Here is a 20,965-nt window from a genome sequence, read left to right as displayed (position 1 = left end):
TTGGAATCGTAAAATATTGTATAATTATCATAGTTTTACAAATAAAACCGTTATGGTTTACTTTCGTAAAGTATTAAAATTGGATATCCCATGGGTACCCATCATAACGTCCACATGTGATGTTTTATTCATGAAATAAATTATTCATAATTCCATTTTTCAGCAATTGAATGCCCCAGTCTTCATGGACTAAGTATGTATGATGCATAATTTACCTGTGCTATTATTTTTAAAAGATGTAATTCCCAATTCATCACAATATTTGCAATTTCGTCATAATTTTTTTTTTTAATTATGCTATTTTGTGATTAAGGCTACGTCTCGTCTGCTCTTTTTACTGATAGTATTGATATCAAGGTATTTTAGTTACGAAGCCTTTCGTGAAACAGGTTTAGTAAGATTGGAACTAACCGTGAAACAGGTTTAGTAAGATTGGAACTAACTTCTTGGTTTGTGGATAAAGATATGACTAACTTTTCCAGGTGTTGAGAAACGAGCCCCTGGTCTAAGAAATTGAAAAGAAAGTCATTGAATAGTTTGATGCGCGCTTTTTGCGTTACAGATTTAACACAAAAAATCTTGAAGGGGAGGGGGGCTGATTCAGCCCCCCCCCCCCCAACAGTAACATAATTTATTTAATTCTCTAAACTTCATAATAAAATGTATTTTTTATATAATTGTAATGCTAGACATTGTAATTTGAGTAAATTAGAATGTTACACATGTGTTTTAATGATATGAGATTATGTCATTTAAATTTTATTTTCAGCTTCATTACTAAATTTGTTTATGTTTTTCCTTTGTTTGATTACTAGTTTTGGCAAAAAGTCATCTTCAATTGGAAAGTACAAATCCAAATATTCTAAGTGTAATGGTGGAAAACTTGATGCATAATGGTCAACTTGTGTGCAAAAAAGAAAGATGTATCACACTTTGTGGGCTTCAGCAAATTTCAATAATTGGCTAGTGCTTGAAACAATTAGCTAAAAGTGTGATAGTCCAAATTATCTTAAGGAATCTTTAAGAACAACTCTTTTGAGTATATGGAAGAGTTGCAGTACATGGAGAACATTTTGTTGATATTTTTATTTTTCTCTATTCAAACCTTTATGCAATAATAATCATAATGAGAAAATGTTGATGAAAATAAAATGGATGATAATGATGATAATGTTAATTGTGTAATGACACTGATCATGATGATGTTCATATTCATGTAGTAGTATTTATATATGTAGAATGGATGAAATTATTAAACCAAAATAGATAGGTATAATGTTGTGTATCATTAAAGTATTGTAATGTTACTTGCATATGATTATTGCCTTTATCGTTTCTTGTGTTCAATAATAGTGATTAGTGATGGTAGGAGATGTTAGTGTAGAAGAGAGATGAAATGATAGGAGAAAGATAGGATGGTAGTAGAAAGATGAGATGGTGGGAGGAAGATGGGATTGAAGGAAAGAGATGAGATGGAATGAAGAGATGAGATGGTACAAGAGAGATGGGATGGTAGAGAGAGATGGGATGGTAGGAGAGAGATGGGATGGTAGAGAGAGATGGGATGGTAGGAGAGAGATGGGATGGTAGGAGAGAGATGGGATGGTAGGAGAGATGGGATGGTAGGAGAGAGATGGGATGGTAGAGAGAGATGGGATGGTAGAGAGAGATGGGATGGTAGGAGAGAGATGGGATGGTAGGAGAGAGATGGGATGGTAGGAGAGATGGGATGGTAGGAGAGAGATGGGATGGTAGGAGAGAGATGGGATGGTAGGAGAGAGATGGGATGGTAGGAGAGATGGGATAGTAAGAGAGAGATGAGATGATAGGAGAGATGGGATAGTAGAAGAGAGATGGGATGGTAGGAGAGAGATGAATGATAGGATAGAGATGGGATGATAGGAGAGATGAGATGGTAGGAGAGAGATGGGATGATAGGAGAGAGATGAATGGTAGGATAGAGATGGGATGGTAGGAGAGAAATGAATGGTAGGATAGAGATGGGATAATAGAAGAGAGATGGGATGGTAGGAGAGAGATGAATGATAGGATAGAGATGGGATAATAGAAGAGAGATGGGATGGTAGGAGAGAAATGAATGGTAGAAGAGAGATGAGATGGTAGGAGAGATGACATGATAGGAGAGATGACATGATAGGAGAGATGGGATAGTAGAAGAGAGATGGGATGGTAGGAGAGAGATGGGATGGTAGAAGAGAGATGAATGGTAGAAGAGAGATGAGATGATAGGAGAGATGAGATGGTAGGAGAGAGATGGGATGGTAGAAGAGAGATGGGATGGTAGGAAAGAAATGAATGGTAGAAGAGAGATGAGATGGTAGGAGTGATGAGATGGTAGGAGAGAGATGGGATGGTAGAAGAGAGATGGGATGGTAGGAGAGAAATGAATGGTAGAAGAGAGATGAGATGGTAGGAGAGAGATGGGATGGTAGGAGAGAAATGAATGGTAGAAGAGAGATGAGATGGTAGGAGTGATGAGATGGTAGGAGAGATGAGATGGTAAGAGAGATATGGGATGGTAGGAGAGAAATGAATGGTAGGATAGAGATGGGATGGTAGGAGAGAGTTGGGATGGTAGGAGAGAAATGAATGGTAGGATAGAGATGGGATAATAGAAGAGAGATGGGATGGTAGGAGAGAGATGAATGATAGGATAGAGATGGGATAATAGAAGAGAGATGGGATGGTAGGAGAGAAATGAATGGTAGAAGAGAGATGAGATGATAGGAGAGATGAGATGGTAGGAGAGAGATGGGATGATAGGAGAGAGATGAATGGTAGGATAGAGATGGGATGGTAGGAGAGAAATGAATGGTAGAAGAGAGATGAGATGGTAGGAGAGATGACATGATAGGAGAGATGGGATAGTAGAAGAGAGATGGGATGGTAGGAGAGAGATGGGATGGTAGGAGAGAAATGAATGGTAGAAGAGAGATGAGATGATAGGAGAGATGAGATGGTAGGAGAGAGTTGGGATGGTAGAAGAGAGATGGGATGGTAGGAGAGAAATGGGATGGTAGGATAGAGATGGGATTGAAGGAAAGAGATGAGATGGAATGAAGAGATGAGATGGTACAAGAGAGTTGGGATGGTAGGAGAGATGGGATGGTAGGAGAGAGATGGGATGGTAGGAGAGAAATGAATGGTAGAAGAGAGATGAGATGATAGGAGAGAGATGGGATGGTAGGAGAGAGATGAATGGTAGGACAGAGATGGGATGGTAAGAGAGAGATGGGATGGTAGAAGAGAGATGGGATGGTAGGAGATAGACAAGATTTTAGGAGAGAGATGGGGCGGTAGAAGAGAGATGGGATGGTAGAAGAGAGATGGGATGGTAGGAGATAGACAAGATTTTAGGAGAGAGATGGGGCGGTAGAAGAGAGATGGGATGGTAGGAGAGATGAGATGGTAGAAGAGAGATGGGATGGTAGGAGAGATGGGATAGTAAGAGAGAGATGAAATGGAAGGATGGAGACGAGATGGTAGAGAAGAAATGGGATGATAGGAGAGAGATGGGATGATAAGAGAGGTGGGATGGTAGAAGAGAGATGGGATGGTAGGAGAGATGAGATAAGACAGATAGACGGATAGAAAACAGACAAAGAGATGAGATGGTAAGAGAGAGATGAGATGGTAGGAGAAAGATAGGATGGTAGGAGATAGACGAGATTTTAGGAGAGAGATGGGATGGTAGGAGAGAAATGAATGGTAGAAGAGAGATGAGATGGTAGGAGAGATGACATGATAGGAGAGATGACATGATAGGAGAGATGGGATAGTAGAAGAGAGATGGGATGGTAGGAGAGAGATGGGATGGTAGAAGAGAGATGAATGGTAGAAGAGAGATGAGATGATAGGAGAGATGAGATGGTAGGAGAGAGATGGGATGGTAGAAGAGAGATGGGATGGTAGGAAAGAAATGAATGGTAGAAGAGAGATGAGATGGTAGGAGTGATGAGATGGTAGGAGAGAGATGGGATGGTAGAAGAGAGATGGGATGGTAGGAGAGAAATGAATGGTAGAAGAGAGATGAGATGGTAGGAGAGAGATGGGATGGTAGGAGAGAAATGAATGGTAGAAGAGAGATGAGATGGTAGGAGTGATGAGATGGTAGGAGAGATGAGATGGTAAGAGAGATATGGGATGGTAGGAGAGAAATGAATGGTAGGATAGAGATGGGATGGTAGGAGAGAGTTGGGATGGTAGGAGAGAAATGAATGGTAGGATAGAGATGGGATAATAGAAGAGAGATGGGATGGTAGGAGAGAGATGAATGATAGGATAGAGATGGGATAATAGAAGAGAGATGGGATGGTAGGAGAGAAATGAATGGTAGAAGAGAGATGAGATGATAGGAGAGATGAGATGGTAGGAGAGAGATGGGATGATAGGAGAGAGATGAATGGTAGGATAGAGATGGGATGGTAGGAGAGAAATGAATGGTAGAAGAGAGATGAGATGGTAGGAGAGATGACATGATAGGAGAGATGGGATAGTAGAAGAGAGATGGGATGGTAGGAGAGAGATGGGATGGTAGGAGAGAAATGAATGGTAGAAGAGAGATGAGATGATAGGAGAGATGAGATGGTAGGAGAGAGATGGGATGGTAGAAGAGAGATGGGATGGTAGGAGAGAAATGGGATGGTAGGATAGAGATGGGATTGAAGGAAAGAGATGAGATGGAATGAAGAGATGAGATGGTACAAGAGAGTTGGGATGGTAGGAGAGATGGGATGGTAGGAGAGAGATGGGATGGTAGGAGAGAAATGAATGGTAGAAGAGAGATGAGATGATAGGAGAGAGATGGGATGGTAGGAGAGAGATGAATGGTAGGACAGAGATGGGATGGTAAGAGAGAGATGGGATGGTAGAAGAGAGATGGGATGGTAGGAGATAGACAAGATTTTAGGAGAGAGATGGGGCGGTAGAAGAGAGATGGGATGGTAGAAGAGAGATGGGATGGTAGGAGATAGACAAGATTTTAGGAGAGAGATGGGGCGGTAGAAGAGAGATGGGATGGTAGGAGAGATGAGATGGTAGAAGAGAGATGGGATGGTAGGAGAGATGGGATAGTAAGAGAGAGATGAAATGGAAGGATGGAGACGAGATGGTAGAGAAGAAATGGGATGATAGGAGAGAGATGGGATGATAAGAGAGGTGGGATGGTAGAAGAGAGATGGGATGGTAGGAGAGATGAGATAAGACAGATAGACGGATAGAAAACAGACAAAGAGATGAGATGGTAAGAGAGAGATGAGATGGTAGGAGAAAGATAGGATGGTAGGAGATAGACGAGATTTTAGGAGAGAGATGGGATGGTAGGAGAGATAAGACAGACGGATAGAAAACAGACAAAGAGGTGAGATGGTAAGAGAGAGATGAGATGGTAGGAGAAAGATGGGATGGTAGGAGATAGACGAGATTTTAGGAGAGAGATGGGATGGTAGGAGAAAGATGGGATTGTAAAAGAAAGAAGAGATGGTAGGGAGAGATGAGATGATAGGAGATGAGATATTCGATTGAAAGATAAATGGATAGATAGACAAACATATATTCAAACAGATAGATATAATAGAGAGATTAGACAGATGGATAGAAAACAGACAAAAAGATGGGATGGTAGGAGAGAGATGGGATGGTAGGAAAAAGATGGGATGACAGGAAAGGGATGGGATGGTACCTGCGCCCCCGGGCCAGAGAACGCAAGTCAAGAGCGTTATCCATTGAGCCACGATATTTCCCATAGAGATAACACGTAAGCAATTTTGAGAATTACAAGTCCAATTTTGCAAGCGAAATACGGGCATGATCCCGGCATCTGATCAAAAAATGAAGGAAACATTTGCGAAAGCTTAGAATCTCAGCTACAACATACTAAAAGCTTAAAGAAAACTGACAAAAAAATGGAGATATGGCTCACGAAATAGAGGAATGTCGAATCTAGTTTTGAGAAAAAGTCATGTCCCGTAGAGATTACACGCAAAACACATGTGATATGAAAAAAGCAATTATAATCTGTTTTATCTTGCTAAATTTAAACTTTTATACCTTTTAATTATCATAAAGGATCATGTAAGAAGTGGGAAAAAGAAAAAAAAAAAAAAAAAAATCATCTTGTTCACCCCAGGACTCGAACCCGCGCCCTTTAGAAAGCAGTCAAAGCCACGATATTCCCCATAGAGAATACAAGTAAGCAATTTTGAGAATTACAATTCCAATTTTGCAAGCGAAATACGGGCATGATCCCGGCATCTGATCAAAAAATGGAGGGCTTATTTTCGAAAGCTTAGAATCTCGGCTACAACATACTAAAAGCTCAGGGAAAACTGACAAGAAAAAATGGAGATATGGCTCACGAAATAGAGGAATGTCGAATCTAGTTTTGAGAAAAAGTCATGTCCCATAGAGATTACACGCAAAACACATGTGATATGAAAAAAGCAATTATAATCTGTTTTATCTTGCTAAATTTCAACTTTTATACCTTTTAATTATCATAAAGGATCATGTAAGAAGTGGCAAAAAGAAAAAAAAAAGTGAAAAAAAAAATCATGTTGTTCACCCCAGGACTCGAACCCGCGCCCTTTAGAAAGCAGTCAAAGCCACGATATTCCCCATAGAGAATACACGTAAGCAATTTTGAGAATTACAAGTCCAATTTTGCAAGTGAAATACGGGCATGATCCCGGCATCTGATCAAAAAATGAAGGGCACACTTCCGAAAGCTTAGAATCTCAGCTACAACATACTAAAAGCTTAAAGAAAACTGACAAAAAAAAATGGAGATATGGCTCACGAAATAGCGGAATGTCGAATCTAGTTTTGAGAAAAAGTCATGTCCCATAGAGATTACACGCAAAATGAGGAAAAATGACATGCCTCTTTTCATCACTGTTTTACGCAATGATGCATTTCTCAAAACGAAAATTCATGTACATTAGGGAGGAAGAGTACATTCTAAACTACAACATATCGAAATCTGGGCGAAAAATGATCTATATTCGAGAAGTTACAACCAAATTTGCATAAATTTGATGACGTCATTTTTGAAAAAATGAAATTTTTAGTTTAGGCGCCATTTTGATGACGTCATGATCTAATTGAGGGACAATGGTGACATGAAATCAAATCTACAACTCATACTCTATCGATATATATAAAAAAAAATGGGGGTCAACGGACTATTTAAAGAGCTACAGTGAATTTGCAATAGGCATGTTTTTGCCCATATATGGCCTATAGTGAGAGCTCGCGCGCACACGTGCTGCAAACTTTAACGGGTGTTAATTTCGTTATTAATGATCGTAGAAGGTTGATCAAGGTATCAAATTGTTCAGAATTTTATTATCAATGCAATGATGTAAAAAAAACGGTGTTTCTGCGTTGCGTTAAGGCGTTACGCGAGGAAGCGCGCGCGCATCCGTGCGCGCGCGCAAAATTTTGAAATGCTTAAAATGACCTAAAACATACTCTCGTTTGGTCAAAAAGTGATTTTGAGCATTTTTAAATTTTGACGCGCGCGTACGCGCGCGTCGTGACCTTCAGGTGACCTTTGATGACATGACCGGATGACCCTTGACCTGAAGTTGATGTGATGTTAATTTGATTGATTTTTGATAATTAATAATGGAAATATGATTGATAATGTGATTTTACAAAATGGCGCCTAGATGACGTCATCATGACCTAATGACCTTGAAAAGCTTATTTTGACGTGTCCATGACAGATCCTATGTATGACGAAAAAATCAGCAAAATTGATTCAGCCGATTTGGAGAAAAGTTGGCGACAAGAAAATCCGTAAAAATAAAGAAAGAAAGTAAGAAACTAGAATTTAATTCGTCATGCGGACGAATTAGGTGGTCTGTCATGATTTTTCATTCAGAGTCGGCTAATGTATAAAATGAATAATTTAGATATGATTGATAATCTTGATTCTAGACATCCTAAGAATAAATTTTGACCATTGCTCAATGTGATTATTAATGTTTCCCATAGACTTTACACGTAAGCAATTTTGAGAATTACAATTCCAATATTGCAAGTGAAAAACGTGCATGATCCCGGCATCTGATCAAAAAGTGGAGGGCACATTACCGAAAGCCCAGAATCTCAGCTATAACATATTAAAAGCTCCGGCAAAACTGACAAGAAGAAATGGAGATATGGCTCACGAAATAGAGGAATGTCGAATCTAGTTTTGAGAAAAAGTCATGTCCCATAGAGATTACACGCAAAATGAGGAAAAATGACAGGCCTCTTTTCATCGCTGTTTTACGCAATGATGCGTTTCTCAAAACAAAGATTCATGTTAACTGAGGAGAAAGAGTACATTATAAACTACAACATGTTGAAATCTGGGCGAAAAATGATCTATATTCGAGAAGTTACAGCCAAATTTGCATAAATTTGATGACGTCATTTTTGAAAAAATGAAATTTTTAGTTTGGGCGCCATTTTGATGACGTCATGATATAATTTAGGGACAATGGTGACATGAAATCAAATCTACAACTCATAATCTATCGATAATCAAAAAAAAAGTTGGGGGTCAACGGACTTTTTAAAGAGCTACAGTGAATTTACAATAGGCATGTTTTTGCCCACATATGGCCTATAGTGAGAGCTCGCGCGCACACGTGCTGCAAACTTTAATGGGTGTTAATTTCTATATTAATGGTTGTAGAAGGTTGATCAAGGTATCAAATTGCTCAGAATTTTATTAGCAATGCAATGATATTAAAAGAAACGGTTTTTCTGCATTGCATTAAGGTGTAACGCGCGGAAACGCGCGCGCATACGTGCGCGCGCGCAAATTTTTGAAATGCTTAAAATGACCTGAAACGTACCCAAAAAATTTTAAAGCTCATTTGGACGATTTTTTACCTTTGACGCGCGCGTACGCGCGCGTCATGACCTCTACATGACCTTTGATGACATTGACATTCGACCCTTGACATGAAGTTAATGTCATGTAAATATTGTTAATTTTTGACAATTGATAATGAAGATATGATCAAAAAAAGGATTTTACAAAATGGCGCGTAGATGACGTCATCATGACCATATGACCTTGAAAAGCTTATTTTGCCGTCTCTATGATAGATTCTATATATGACGAAAAAATCAGCAAAATTGATTCAGCCAATTTCGAGAAAAGTTGGCGACAAAAAATAGGTACAATGAATAAAGAAAGGAAGAAAGAAATGAAGAAAATTCTGACGAAATCAATAGGTGATCTGTCGTAGACAGACCACCTAATAAGAAAATTCTGACGAAATTAAGAGGTGATCTGTCAAAGACAGACCACCTAACTAGAATTTAATTCGTCATGCGGACGAATTAGGTGGTCTGTCATGATTTGTCATTCAGTGTCGGCTGATGTATGAAATGAATCATTAAGATATCATTGATGATCTTGATCGTAGACATCCTAAGAATAAGTTTTGACCATTGCTAAATGTGATTATTGATGTGGTGATGACAATCGTCAGACATACATCTTCAAACAGATACATACAAGATAGATGATTATATATATAGATGGATGGAGTGATGGATGGAGCGATGGATGGATCAAGTGATCGATTGAGAGATAAATGATAGGTGGTTATATTAATAAAACATAGATAGACAGACAGACAGACATATCGATAGATAAATAGATAGATAGATAGAGACAAATAGATTTATATAGATATAGATAGCCAGACAGACATACATATAGAAAGATAGAGACAGGCAGATAGATTGATGGATATATAGAACGATAGATATACAAGTCATATTTAAACATATAGATATGTTATATTATACACAGAGAGAGATAGATAGACAGATACGTATACAAAGGAGGTAGATAGACAGATAGACATATATATATATGGATAGATTAATTTATAACAGATAGCGGATGGACGGATATGATAAGATAGATATAATACGAAAAAAAGTAATTTTAATCTGTTTTATTTTGCAATATTTTAGCTATTAATTATTAGAATTGTTATAATTCATCGTGCGCAAGATAGTAAAAAAAAAAAAAAAAAATCATGTTCACCTGCGTACTCGAACCCCTGCCCGCATGATTGAATGAGATGCAAGTCTGACGCCTAACCGATTGAGCTAGCATATTTCCCATAGACTTCATACGTAAGCAAATTTGAGAATTACAAGTCCAATTTTGCTAGCGAAATACGGGCATGATCCCGGCATCTGATCAAAAAATGGAGGGCACATTTCCAAAAGCTTAGAATCTCAGCTACAACATACTAAAAGTTCAGGGAAAACCGACAAGAAACAATGGAGATATGGCTCACGAAATAGAGGAATGTCGAATCTAGTTTTGACAAAAAGTCATGTCCCATAGACATTACACACAAAATAAGGAAAAATGACATGCCTCTTTTCATCGCTGTTTTACGCAATGATGCATTTCTCAAAACGAAAATTTATGTACATAACGGAGCAAGATTACATTCTAAACTAAAACATATCAAAATCTGAGCGAAAAACGATCTATATTCGAGAAGTTACAATCAAATTTGCATAAATTTGATGACGTCATTTTTGAAAAAATGAAATTTAAATTTAGGCGCCATTTTGATGACGTCATGACATAATTTAGCGATATTGATGACATGAAATCAAATCTACATTTAATACTCTATCGATATATGAAAAAAAAATTGGGGGTCAATGGACTATTTAAAGAGCTACAGTGAATTTGCAATAGGCATGTTTTTGCCCATATACGGCCTATAGTGAGAGCTCGCGCGCACACGTGCTGCAAACTTTAACGGGTGTTAATTTCGTTATTATTGGTCATAGAGAGCTAAATTGGGTATCAAATTGTTCAAAATTATGTTATCGATGCAATGATGTAAAAAAACGGTGTTTTTGCACTGCGTTAAGGCATTACGCGCGGAAACGCGCGCGCATACGTGTGCGCGCGCAAATTTTTGAAATGCTTAGAATGACCTAAAACGTACTCTACTTTGGTCAAAAAGTGATTTTGAGCATTTTGAAATTTTGACGCGCGCTTACGCGCGCGTCGTGACCTTCAGGTGACTTTTGATGACATGACCTGATGACCCTTGACATCAAGTTGGTATGATGTTAATTTGATTGATTTTTGATAATTGATAATGGAGATATGATTGGTAATGTGATTTTACAAAATGGCGCCTAGATGACGTCATCATGACCTGATGACCTTGAAAAGCTTATTCTGACGTGTCCATGACAGATCCTATGTATGACGAAAAAATCAGCAAATTTGATTCAGCCGATTCGGAGAAAAGTTGGCGACAAACATAGGTGCGAAAAATAAATCAATGAAAGTCTAACAATTACAATTAAAATACTAGAATTTAATTCGTCATGCGGACGAATTAGGTGGTCTGTCATGATTTTTCATTCAGAGTCGGCTAATGTATAAAATGAATAATTTAGATATGATTGATAATCTTGATTCTAGACATCCTAAGAATAAATTTTGACCATTGCTCAATGTGATTATTAATGTTTCCCATAGACTTTGCACGTAAGCAATTTTGAGAATTACAATTCCAATATTGCAAGTGAAAAACGGGCATGATCCCGGCATCTGATCAAAAAGTGGAGGGCACATTACCGAAAGCCCAGAATCTCAGCTATAACATATTGAAAGCTCCGGCAAAACTGACAAGAAGAAATGGAGATATGGCTCACGAAATAGAGGAATGTCGAATCTAGTTTTGAGAAAAAGTCATGTCCCATAGAGATTACACACAAAATACATGTGATATGAAAAAACAATTATAATCTGTTTTATCTTGCTAAATTTTAACTTTCATACCTTTTAATTATCATAAAGGATCATGTAAGAGGTGGCAAAAAGAAAAAAAAAATGAAAAAAAAATCATCTTTTCTACCCCAGGAATCGAACCTCCGCCCTCGAGAAAGCAAGTCAAATGCGTTATCCATTGAGCCACGATATTCCCCATAGAGATTACACGTAAGCAATTTTGAGAATTACAATTCCAATTTTGCAAGTGAAATACGGGCATGATCCCGGCATCTCATCAAAAAATGAAGGGCACACTTCCGATAGCCCAGAATCTCAGCTACAACATGTTAAAAGCTCAAGGAAAGCTGACAAGAAAAAATGGAGATATGGCTCACGAAGTAGAGGAATGTCGAATCTAGTTTTGAGAAAAAATCATGTCCCATAGAGATTACACGCAAAATGAGGAAAAATGACAGGCCTCTTTTCATCGCTGTTTTACGCAATGATGCGTTTCTCAAAACGAAGATTCATGTTAACTGAGGAGAAAGAGTACATTATAAACTACAACATGTTGAAATCTGGGCGAAAAATGATCTATATTCGAGAAGTTACAGCCAAATTTGCATAAATTTGATGACGTCATTTTTGAAAAAATGAAATTTTTAGTTTGGGCGCCATTTTGATGACGTCACGATATAATTTAGGGACAATGGTGACATGAAATCAAATCTACAACTAATACTCTATCGATATATGAAAAAAAAGTTGGGGGTCAACGGACTTTTTAAAGAGCTACAGTGAATTTACAATAGGCATGTTTTTGCCCATATATGGCCTATAGTGAGAGCTCGCGCGCACACGTGCTGCAAACTTTAATGGGTGTTAATTTCTATATTAATGGTTGTAGAAGGTTGATCAAGGTATCAAATTGCTCAGAATTTTATTAGCAATGCAATGATATTAAAAGAAACGGTTTTTCTGCGTTGTGTTAAGGTGTAACGCGCGGAAACGCGCGCGCATACGTGCGCGCGCGCAAATTTTTGAAATGCTTAAAATGACCTGAAACGTACCCAAAAAATTTTATAGGTCATTTGGACGATTTTTTTACCTTTGACGCGCGCGTACGCGCGCGTCATGACCTCTACATGACCTTTGATGACATTGACAGTTGACCTTTGATATGAAATTAATGTCATGTCAATATTGTTAATTTTTGATAATTGATAATGAAGATATGATCAAATGAAGAATTTTACAAAATGGCGCGTAGATGACGTCATCATAACCATATGACCTTCAAAAGCTTAGTATGCCGTCTCTATGATAGATTCTATGTATGACGAAAAAATCAGCAAAATTGATTCAGCCAATTCCGAGAAAAGTTGGCGACAAACATAGGTGCTAAGAATAAATAAATAACTAGATTTTAATTCGTCATTAGGACGAATTAGGTGGTCTGTCATGATTTTTCATTCAGTATCGGCTGATGTTGTATGAAATGATTTTTTAGATATGATTCATAATCTTGATCATAGACATTCTAGGAATAAATTTTTACCATTGCTAAATTTGATTATTAATGTGGTGATAACAACCGTCATGATTACAATGATAATGCAATACGGTAAATACGACATGAAGTTTGGAGCACGTAAAACGCCTTAAAACTCCTCAAAAATTTGATACGATTTACCGAAATTGGCTTTCCAAAATTGCGCTATGAAAGGAGCCTTCTATTTCAGAGCAGCAAATTTTTAATCTACAGTTTCATGTTTTGTATGGAAAATCTTTATAAAAATTGTTTATTCTGTCAACAATATTTCTTTTAAGCTTTCAAACCAGAATTTTCACAATGTTCAAAACGTGTGGTAAATTTGAATTATTTTTAATGAGAAATTTTGCAATGCTACAATTTCACAGCATTCACTTCAAAACTCACTAATGATGTATCTGATGAAAGAATTAAGTAGATTTTTTTTTTGGGGGGGGGGAATGTTTGCAAAATTTCTGAAATTCCTAAACATTTCACATTATATTTTCCGTCAAGAATTTTCAATATCGATTTATTAATTGTGTATGACTTTAGCATTAACTTGAAATTTTTTCTTGATGACTTTACCAAAAAAGTAAGGTGAAAGATTCAACTATAGGCAATTTTCCCGCAAAATTTCAAGAAAATATTTATTTAAGTAAATTGCATTTTTTTATTTCACAGAAGGTATCTGAAAATCTGTTATGTTATATTTAGTGAAAATAACCAAATAAAAAAAAATCTGGAAATTTCCACAAAATGTCCGGAATGAAATTTTTCAACACAATAGCTTCTCAATATTGTAGCGTTTACTAAGAAAATGCATAAATGATGTTTTACAATGTTAAAATTAGCTCTTAAAAAGTTCCGGAAAAACTACGAAAAATGTCCTACATGAAAAACCGCAAAACCAGTGGGCTTAAAATTTACAGGAAGACCGTAAACTTGATTAATAGAACATTTTCCTTAAAAAATTCGCAAAAATTAGGTCAAGAAAAATTTGTCGAAAATTTAAACAGCTCACAACACATTGATGCTGTGGTCAAAAGTGAAAATTATTCACACGTTATTTGTAGAGAATTTTTTTGACTACATCATATCAAAATTTGAGAAAAAACTAACCACTAATAAAAAAGATACGGTCAAATATGCATAAATACGTTGACGTATATTGCGAAAATATGTAATTTTTATTTCTAACATAATTTTGTGGTATTTACACAATCTCCAAATGAGATATTTACTCTAACCAAGAGTGAGGAAAAAAAAATTGGGGGTCAACGGACTCCTTGAAGAGCTACAGTGAATTTTATATAGGCATATTTTTGCCCACTTTTGACTTATTTTGCGAGTTTGCACGCGCTTGTAATGCACATTTGAATTGACGCGCATTTGGGTATTATTGGTCGTAAGAGGCTGAATGAGGTATCAAATTAATCAGAAGATCATGGACAGTGAACAGACATAAAATAAATGACGACTCGAAGATGCATACCGATGGTAGGAGCAAAAACGCGCACGCATACCTGTGCGCGCGCAAATTTTTGACATGCTCAAAATGGCCTGAAACGTACCCAAATTTGACCACGATTGATTTGGGGAATTTTAAAATTTTGACGCGCGCGTACGTGCGCGTCGTGACCTTTGCATGACCTCTGTTGACATGTCCTGATGACCTGTCATCTGAACTTGATATGATGCAAATATGAATGATTTATGATGATTAGTTGCGATGATATGATCAATAATTTAATTTTACAAAATGGCGCCTAGATGACGTCATCAGGATTTGATGACCTTGAAAAGTTTCGTTTCGCGATTCCACAATAATATCCATACATGACATGAAAATCAAGAAATTTGACAGGCCCGATTTTGAGATAACCTGGCGTCAAAATTTGGCAATAAAAATAAATAAAGTAAAATCTGACGAATATAATAGGTGATCTGTCATATTCATGACAGACCACCTAATAATAAAGAAAAAAAAAAAAAAAAAAGAGAGTCAAGCCAGGTTTGAACCACCGACCCTAGCGTTACCAGGCAGGTGCGTTATCCAGTCGACCACGATCTTCCGGACAGACAGGGAGCGCAAAACAGGAAACATATTGTCAATGTAAATTGTTGCAAGTAGAAAAATGTCATGATGACAAACCTAGTACAAATTCCAGTTTTGAGAATAGTACAAGCTTTAAAATGAAACAATGGACATATTGTCTAAAGGGTACATTCTAAGGTAAAACATATTTAAAAGTTGGCGAGAAAAGACCAATATTTACGTAATTAGAATCAATTTACATGAGTGTTGTGACATCATGAAACAGAAAACACTAATTTTTAGTTCCGACGCCATGTTGATGACGTCACGATGTTTTTAAGGGTCAAATGTGGCATAAAATCATATCTCCAATTCATACTCTATTCGAATAGGAAAAAAAAATTGGGGGTCAACGGACTCCTTGAAGAGCTACAGTGAATTTTATATAGGCATATTTTTGCCCACTTTTGACTTATTTTGCGAGTTTGCACGCGCTTGTAATGCACATTTGAATTGACGCGCATTTGGGTATTATTGGTCGTAAGAGGCTGAATGAGGTATCAAATTAATCAGAAGATCATGGACAGTGAACAGACATAAAATAAATGACGACTCGAAGATGCATACCGATGGTAGGAGCAAAAACGCGCACGCATACCTGTGCGCGCGCAAATTTTTGACATGCTCAAAATGGCCTGAAACGTACCCAAATTTGACCACGATTGATTTGGGGAATTTTAAAATTTTGACGCGCGCGTACGTGCGCGTCGTGACCTTTGCATGACCTCTGTTGACATGTCCTGATGACCTGTCATCTGAACTTGATATGATGCAAATATGAATGATTTATGATGATTAGTTGCGATGATATGATCAATAATTTAATTTTACAAAATGGCGCCTAGATGACGTCATCAGGATTTGATGACCTTGAAAAGTTTCGTTTCGCGATTCCACAATAATATCCATACATGACATGAAAATCAAGAAATTTGACAGGCCCGATTTTGAGATAACCTGGCGTCAAAATTTGGCAATAAAAATAAATAAAGTAAAATCTGACGAATATAATAGGTGATCTGTCATATTCATGACAGACCACCTAATAATAAAGAAAAAAAAAAAAAAAAAAGAGAGTCAAGCCAGGTTTGAACCACCGACCCTAGCGTTACCAGGCAGGTGCGTTATCCAGTCGACCACGATCTTCCGGACAGACAGGGAGCGCAAAACAGGAAACATATTGTCAATGTAAATTGTTGCAAGTAGAAAAATGTCATGATGACAAACCTAGTACAAATTCCAGTTTTGAGAATAGTACAAGCTTTAAAATGAAACAATGGACATATTGTCTAAAGGGTACATTCTAAGGTAAAACATATTTAAAAGTTGGCGAGAAAAGACCAATATTTACGTAATTAGAATCAATTTACATGAGTGTTGTGACATCATGAAACAGAAAACACTAATTTTTAGTTCCGACGCCATGTTGATGACGTCACGATGTTTTTAAGGGTCAAATGTGGCATAAAATCATATCTCCAATTCATACTCTATTCGAATAGGAAAAAAAAATTGGGGGTCAACGGACTCCTTGAAGAGCTACAGTGAATTTTATATAGGCATATTTTTGCCCACTTTTGACTTATTTTGCGAGTTTGCACGCGCTTGTAATGCACATTTGAATTGACGCGCATTTGGGTATTATTGGTCGTAAGAGGCTGAATGAGGTATCAAATTAATCAGAAGATCATGGACAGTGAACAGACATAAAATAAATGACGACTCGAAGATGCATACCGATGGTAGGAGCAAAAACGCGCACGCATACCTGTGCGCGCGCAAATTTTTGACATGCTCAAAATGGCCTGAAACGTACCCAAATTTGACCACGATTGATTTGGGGAATTTTAAAATTTTGACGCGCGCGTACGTGCGCGTCGTGACCTTTGCATGACCTCTGTTGACATGTCCTGATGACCTGTCATCTGAACTTGATATGATGCAAATATGAATGATTTATGATGATTAGTTGCGATGATATGATCAATAATTTAATTTTACAAAATGGCGCCTAGATGACGTCATCAGGATTTGATGACCTTGAAAAGTTTCGTTTCGCGATTCCACAATAATATCCATACATGACATGAAAATCAAGAAATTTGACAGGCCCGATTTTGAGATAACCTGGCGTCAAAATTTGGCAATAAAAATAAATAAAGTAAAATCTGACGAATATAATAGGTGATCTGTCATATTCATGACAGACCACCTAATAATAAAGAAAAAAAAAAAAAAAAAAAGAGAGTCAAGCCAGGTTTGAACCACCGACCCTAGCGTTACCAGGCAGGTGCGTTATCCAGTCGACCACGATCTTCCGGACAGACAGGGAGCGCAAAACAGGAAACATATTGTCAATGTAAATTGTTGCAAGTACAAAAATGTCATGATGACAAACCTAGTACAAATTCCAGTTTTGAGAATAGTACAAGCTTTAAAATGAAACAATGGACATATTGTCTAAAGGGTACATTCTAAGGTAAAACATATTTAAAAGTTGGCGAGAAAAGACCAATATTTACGTAATTAGAATCAATTTACATGAGTGTTGTGACATCATGAAACAGAAAACACTAATTTTTAGTTCCGACGCCATGTTGATGACGTCACGATGTTTTTAAGGGTCAAATGTGGCATAAAATCATATCTCCAATTCATACTCTATTCGAATAGGAAAAAAAAATTGGGGGTCAACGGACTCCTTGAAGAGCTACAGTGAATTTTATATAGGCATATTTTTGCCCACTTTTGACTTATTTTGCGAGTTTGCACGCGCTTGTAATGCACATTTGAATTGACGCGCATTTGGGTATTATTGGTCGTAAGAGGCTGAATGAGGTATCAAATTAATCAGAAGATCATGGACAGTGAACAGACATAAAATAAATGACGACTCGAAGATGCATACCGATGGTAGGAGCAAAAACGCGCACGCATACCTGTGCGCGCGCAAATTTTTGACATGCTCAAAATGGCCTGAAACGTACCCAAATTTGACCACGATTGATTTGGGGAATTTTAAAATTTTGACGCGCGCGTACGTGCGCGTCGTGACCTTTGCATGACCTCTGTTGACATGTCCTGATGACCTGTCATCTGAACTTGATATGATGCAAATATGAATGATTTATGATGATTAGTTGCGATGATATGATCAATAATTTAATTTTACAAAATGGCGCCTAGATGACGTCATCAGGATTTGATGACCTTGAAAAGTTTCGTTTCGCGATTCCACAATAATATCCATACATGACATGAAAATCAAGAAATTTGACAGGCCCGATTTTGAGATAACCTGGCGTCAAAATTTGGCAATAAAAATAAATAAAGTAAAATCTGACGAATATAATAGGTGATCTGTCATATTCATGACAGACCACCTAATAATAAAGAAAAAAAAAAAAAAAAAAGAGAGTCAAGCCAGGTTTGAACCACCGACCCTAGCGTTACCAGGCAGGTGCGTTATCCAGTCGACCACGATCTTCCGGACAGACAGGGAGCGCAAAACAGGAAACATATTGTCAATGTAAATTGTTGCAAGTAGAAAAATGTCATGATGACAAACCTAGTACAAATTCCAGTTTTGAGAATAGTACAAGCTTTAAAATGAAACAATGGACATATTGTCTAAAGGGTACATTCTAAGGTAAAACATATTTAAAAGTTGGCGAGAAAAGACCAATATTTACGTAATTAGAATCAATTTACATGAGTGTTGTGACATCATGAAACAGAAAACACTAATTTTTAGTTCCGACGCCATGTTGATGACGTCACGATGTTTTTAAGGGTCAAATGTGGCATAAAATCATATCTCCAATTCATACTCTATTCGAATAGGAAAAAAAAATTGGGGGTCAACGGACTCCTTGAAGAGCTACAGTGAATTTTATATAGGCATATTTTTGCCCACTTTTGACTTATTTTGCGAGTTTGCACGCGCTTGTAATGCACATTTGAATTGACGCGCATTTGGGTATTATTGGTCGTAAGAGGCTGAATGAGGTATCAAATTAATCAGAAGATCATGGACAGTGAACAGACATAAAATAAATGACGACTCGAAGATGCATACCGATGGTAGGAGCAAAAACGCGCACGCATACCTGTGCGCGCGCAAATTTTTGACATGCTCAAAATGGCCTGAAACGTACCCAAATTTGACCACGATTGATTTGGGGAATTTTAAAATTTTGACGCGCGCGTACGTGCGCGTCGTGACCTTTGCATGACCTCTGTTGACATGTCCTGATGACCTGTCATCTGAACTTGATATGATGCAAATATGAATGATTTATGATGATTAGTTGCGATGATATGATCAATAATTTAATTTTACAAAATGGCGCCTAGATGACGTCATCAGGATTTGATGACCTTGAAAAGTTTCGTTTCGCGATTCCACAATAATATCCATACATGACATGAAAATCAAGAAATTTGACAGGCCCGATTTTGAGATAACCTGGCGTCAAAATTTGGCAATAAAAATAAATAAAGTAAAATCTGACGAATATAATAGGTGATCTGTCATATTCATGACAGACCACCTAATAATAAAGAAAAAAAAAAAAAAAAAAGAGAGTCAAGCCAGGTTTGAACCACCGACCCTAGCGTTACCAGGCAGGTGCGTTATCCAGTCGACCACGATCTTCCGGACAGACAGGGAGCGCAAAACAGGAAACATATTGTCAATGTAAATTGTTGCAAGTAGAAAAATGTCATGATGACAAACCTAGTACAAATTCCAGTTTTGAGAATAGTACAAGCTTTAAAATGAAACAATGGACATATTGTCTAAAGGGTACATTCTAAGGTAAAACATATTTAAAAGTTGGCGAGAAAAGACCAATATTTACGTAATTAGAATCAATTTACATGAGTGTTGTGACATCATGAAACAGAAAACACTAATTTTTAGTTCCGACGCCATGTTGATGACGTCACGATGTTTTTAAGGGTCAAATGTGGCATAAAATCATATCTCCAATTCATACTCTATTCGAATAGGAAAAAAAAATTGGGGGTCAACGGACTCCTTGAAGAGCTACAGTGAATTTTATATAGGCATATTTTTGCCCACTTTTGACTTATTTTGCGAGTTTGCACGCGCTTGTAATGCACATTTGAATTGACGCGCATTTGGGTATTATTGGTCGTAAGAGGCTGAATGAGGTATCAAATTAATCAGAAGATCATGGACAGTGAACAGACATAAAATAAATGACGACTCGAAGATGCATACCGATGGTAGGAGCAAAAACGCGCACGCATACCTGTGCGCGCGCAAATTTTTGACATGCTCAAAATGGCCTGAAACGTACCCAAATTTGACCACGATTGATTTGGGGAATTTTAAAATTTTGACGCGCGCGTACGTGCGCGTCGTGACCTTTGCATGACCTCTGTTGACATGTCCTGATGACCTGTCATCTGAACTTGATATGATGCAAATATGAATGATTTATGATGATTAGTTGCGATGATATGATCAATAATTTAATTTTACAAAATGGCGCCTAGATGACGTCATCAGGATTTG

Source organism: Lytechinus variegatus, chromosome 4 (assembly GCF_018143015.1).
Source record: "Lytechinus variegatus isolate NC3 chromosome 4, Lvar_3.0, whole genome shotgun sequence".
Classification (NCBI taxonomy): Eukaryota; Metazoa; Echinodermata; class Echinoidea; order Temnopleuroida; family Toxopneustidae; genus Lytechinus; species Lytechinus variegatus.
The sequence above is the reverse complement of the archived record's forward strand: the minus strand, read 5'-3'. Positions refer to the sequence as shown.